The sequence below is a fragment of the Engraulis encrasicolus genome, chromosome 20 (genome assembly GCF_034702125.1).
Source record: "Engraulis encrasicolus isolate BLACKSEA-1 chromosome 20, IST_EnEncr_1.0, whole genome shotgun sequence".
Taxonomy (NCBI): Eukaryota; Metazoa; Chordata; class Actinopteri; order Clupeiformes; family Engraulidae; genus Engraulis; species Engraulis encrasicolus.
Genome location: NC_085876.1, coordinates 43,293,000 through 43,297,878, shown reverse-complemented (window position 1 = coordinate 43,297,878; position 4,879 = coordinate 43,293,000). Strand labels below are relative to the sequence as shown.

Genomic DNA, 4,879 nt, shown 5'->3' with positions numbered 1-4,879 from the left:
GCCACTCGACCGTTATTTCGTTCATTTTTCATTCATTTTAAGCACGTGACCTCGACCAGAGTAATTAAATTTGGGAAAAAACACAATTGTTTGCCTCAAAGAGAGGCAAAAACGGTCTTTAGAAGCAGGAGAATAATCAGTTGTTGTTTGGACAAAATTACCTTGAGGAGGAGTCAAAATATTACATTCTTAACACTGAATAAATAATTTAAAAAAGAGCCAAAAGAGCCAGTTTTTTGAACGGCTCTTTGAAAGGAACAAGCCACTAAGATCCGGATCCCGAAAAAGAGCCATAAATCCCATCTCTAGCCGCCACCTTTATAACAGGTGCCCACCTTCACGAGGTCCCCCTGCAAATATCCTAATTGTATTTAAAATTTATTTTTTAACATTTTCATTTTATTCCGTATTCAGCCAAATCTTTGGCGGCAGTAGGCTACGTAGGATGGCGCGCGAGACTGGGGTAAGATGGCCCTCGAGACATAGGTTCCCCACTCCTGATCTACAACAGTATACACCAGGGGTCCCCAACCTTTCTGGGTCTGAGGGCTACTGAGGGCTACTGAGGGCTACCCGAGTGCGACTTGTTTGTTCAAAATCCTCTACTGATGTCTTGACATCATTCCCAAATCACACTATGATTGAATGATAAGTTGCTTGCAGGTTACAAAGAAATAATCTCATATTTAAAATAAGAAAAGCATGAACTGTGACTACAATCTTGTAGTCGTCACTGTTTACTAACATCCTTGGTGGGCACATCAGAAGCTCATGGAGGGCTACCTGGCGCCCGTGGGCACCACGTTGGTGACGCCTGGTATACACTATTGATGTGTATGCTACTGACCAATGTTGCCAGATGGAAAATGTTGAATTATCGTACCCAAATTGTTGTTTCAAGGCATCTAAATGAACTGAATGACAACTCTGAAATGATCGTACATCATGTTTTCTTGATCGTACAGAGGACAAAATGGACAAAATGATGGTACAAATACGATAATTATCGTACATCTGGCAACACTGGTACTGACAGATGTTTCGTGTAGGAAAAGAAAAGGGAAAGGAACATGGTGGTTACTCCCACACAGAGCACCTCTCAGTGTTGCCAGATTGGGCGGGTGCTGGCCCAACTGGACTACTTGGGATGAGCGTCTGCAGGGAAAAACGTGGAAAATTTGCCATTTGGCGATTTTTCAGCCGTTTAGGGCCCATGTGAATTCTTGAATATGGGCGGAATTTGGCGCATTTTGGCGGTTTTTGAGAATTTTTTGGGCGGGATTTGGTCAGACACATCTGGCAACACTGGCACCTCAGTGTGGTTTACTAGAAACGATTCTACTTTTGGCCTGTAGGGTGAGCCAAGATGCAAGTGCGGCTTTAAAATCTTTTACAGGGCCGCACACACACACACACACACACACTTACAAGCTAAACACATTCAATAAAGCAACGTTAGTTCAACAGTCCAAACTGAATGGGGCTTCTATGGATGTCGTTACAATGGCACGTCACATTGTCAACATGAGAGCTGAGTGACACACATAGCATTTTGCTTTCAACAGGAAATGTCCTGTCTGTCACACACTTGACTGTGACCTAGTCCACATTTTAGCCATTGCTGCTCAAGCATTAACTTTAATCACAGCGTTCAACAGAGTAACAGTTTAAAAAAATGTGAAAAGTAAAGGGGTGCGCTTTCAATTCCTCAACTTAGTTTCCACCAACATTAGAGTCAGTGGGCCTGGCTGGCTGTATGTAGCCTATACAAATTGTCCGTAAAATGTGTTATATAGGCTATTTTAATAACTTTTGAGAGATAATGAATACCTCTACATAATGTAGGCCTGAGATAAATACATGGGAAGGAAAAGGACACCCTTTAACCTCCCAGACATTAACAGGGGTGATAGTGAAAAAAAAAATTCTAAGCCTGAACTTTTCCCCTGCTCTAACCACGACGACAAGATACTGCATAGTGACATAACGTAGGCGTATTTTGACACATTATTCAAACATTTAATAGCCTGTGTATGACCATTATTCAAGCCTGATAGTAGAAGAAAACCCTGAACCTGTAACACTTTCTGAGACAAGAATAACCTAATGGCTTGCAATGTTTTTGTTTTTGCAAACTCTGTCAAGCCTGATATCAGGCATGGAGCCTGAATACTATCAGTCCTGTAATTAATGGCATGCAAATTCCAGTCTCCAAGCACTGTAGCCAATGTAGGCTACTGGAGTTGTTTACTGCCCAGTCAGCATTCCAGCACACTACTTCCCTGCGTCTGATTAATTCCGTCAGTACAACATGCCACTACCAAAACGGTGAGCTATGTATTTCCTATCGCGACTCCAGTAGGGGTTGGCCATAGTGTGGGAGGCCATCATCATCAATGGTAGTAGTGGCTGCGTAATAACACTTGTGCAAGAACCAAATCTCCCACCAGACGCACTCCAGGGAAAGGTCGACATGCCAATCGATCTCTGCATACGAGCTGTCTTACACGTACTTTAAACCCCAAACCCACAAAATTGAAGAAGTCACCGCTGTAGGAAAACTAGGGAAAGCGCACGTCCGACCGCATCATAAAATGATAAATTGCTCTTCACACCACGCCGCAGAAACCAGACGAACAGCTCGAGTCAAGTCTGCCCCGCCCACTGAGTAAGGGGTCTCTGCAGAACACATGGTGGGCGGTTTTCAACCGCTGGGCGGATTTCAACCCAGTGGGCGGATTTCAACCGTAGCATCTGATTTGTGTGGCGCGTCCGGCAGCCTGTTCGAGTTGCGTTGCGACAGAGATTTCACCGGCACTTCATGTCAATTACGGGCCGACGAAACAACACAAGCGGGACCTTTCAAAAGTACTGGATGGATTTCACTGCAGCTATCACTCAATTGACGGTAAGCTTTCGATATAAATGTATAAATATGCATACTGTTTGCTTTACAACTTCACTTTCAGTCGGAGAGCGAATATTTAACCACCTCGGACAACCAACTAGCTCATTTGGCTAATATTTTTAGCTTCAAGCTAACGGGCTTCACTTCGTAATGTTCTGTTTGTTTCAGATGTTGTGTTTATTTGTCATACTGTACAGTTCTAAGTTATGGGCAGACAAAGTAAGATGTTAACATGACAAGGGTGTTGAACATTTCTTCTTTTGGAAGCTACACGAAGGCAATGGCAATTACACTAAGGGCTGGCTTCCACTCGTTGTAATTAATCTTTGTAAAGCTAAACGTGTTGACAAGTCTTTGCAAAGATATGCAGATGTTGTGATTGCTTGCTTTACATCATTGATGATGTTTGTCACGAAGCCATTAAGAAAATACCTCTTATTAATCACTACGAGGGGCTATCTAGGTTTGCTACTCGTTTGAAATGTTCTAATACTGTTAGATGACAGTCGGAGGTTTGATTGCTTGTTTAACCACGACACGATCATGAAATATGTTGTATTTACCCCATAGTTACACACTGGGCCAATAAGTATGTTCTTCCCGTGGTGTGTTGTGCACGTCTGTGTGAACTGAACTGTCATTAGTGTTTCTTCATGACAGAGAAGGTGAATAGAATAACAGCCTGTGTAATCATCATACAGATGCAATGATATTCAAAGCTTCAATAGTACATACAAAAACAAACAGAGGGTGTAAAGTAGGCCACATTTGCACAGTGGTGGCCCCAGCACAGAGTCTAAACAAATATCTAGACAAATATCTTAACAGACTTGGGAATATGGTGGCCAGAGTGATGGAGGTAGAAATGGAAATTGCAGACAACTATGTTCAGTATGTAGGTGGGCTTTTTATGTATCATAAACCCTGTATCTCTCGTGTGTGTGTGTGCGCGTGCGTGTATGTATGTGTGTATGTATGTGTGTGTGTGTGTGTGGTATCTGTCATGTCACACCTTTTGATCTTTTCTATTTTCTATGGTGAAGACCAATCAGTATCAGGACCAAGACAGCACCATGCCTCTCGAGCAGAACCTCCTACCCTGCTTGTCCATCCTCAATCTTCATTCTTCCTACTGTGCACACCTTTCTAGGTAAGGCCAACTGCAGAAAACAAAACAAAACATTGACTCAAGGCAAAAGATGTGTGTGTGTGTGTGTGTGTGTGTGTGTGTGTGTGTGTGTGTGTGTGTGTGTGTGTGTGTGTGTGTGTGTGTGTGTGTCATAGAACCAAGACAGTGGCAGTGTATGTCTGCCTGCCTTTGGTTAAGGGTATCCTATGGTGTCATTTAACATTATTTTTTTCTGACAGATACAGAGGCAGTTTTCAGAAGGAGGGTTGATGTCACCACTAACATTTTGCACACAGTGGTAAGTAAATCACTGAATCTAAAACTGTGTGCTTTGTCCTACACTGGACCAACACGTATTTCATACAGTAATTTCTTCCTGTGCTGCTGAATTTTGGACATCTTTTGATCTTATTGTGTTTATAGTAGAGGTGCTGTATAGAGGATCTACTGAACAGTTGCACAGTAATGACCCCTGCACAGGCTAGAAGCAGTTGTATCGCTTCAGCCTCGTGTTCTGTATTAAAATGATGAGTGTGATTTGTATGTAGTGCAAAAAAAAGCATACCATTGACTTAAGGCAAAAGATGGAAAGGCGTGTGTGTGTCTGTCATACAGCCAAGAGAGTGGTAGTGTGTGTGTGTGTGTGTGTGTGTCTGTCTTTGGTTAGGGGTGCACACAGACAGACAGGATGTACAGTAGGCCACAGGTGCACAGTGACCCCAGTACAGGACAGACGTGTCTTGTGTTTGTCATTAAAGTGATGGGGCTGATTTTTAATATACCATATAACCTTTATCTTTCCTGTCGTGTGTGTGTGTGTGTGTGTGTGTGTGTGTGTGTGT

General features: G+C 42.8%; 1 long non-coding RNA gene across 1 annotated transcript; it reads left to right on the top strand.

Annotated features, from left to right (window-relative positions):
- Positions 1-2,821: 2,821 nt before the first annotated feature.
- LOC134435919 (uncharacterized) lies at positions 2,822-4,364 on the top strand. The gene is made up of 3 exons (XR_010032130.1): positions 2,822-2,908; positions 3,952-4,058; positions 4,277-4,364. It is a non-coding gene; the product is annotated as an uncharacterized LOC134435919 (long non-coding RNA).
- The last annotated feature ends 515 nt before the right edge of the window (positions 4,365-4,879 follow it).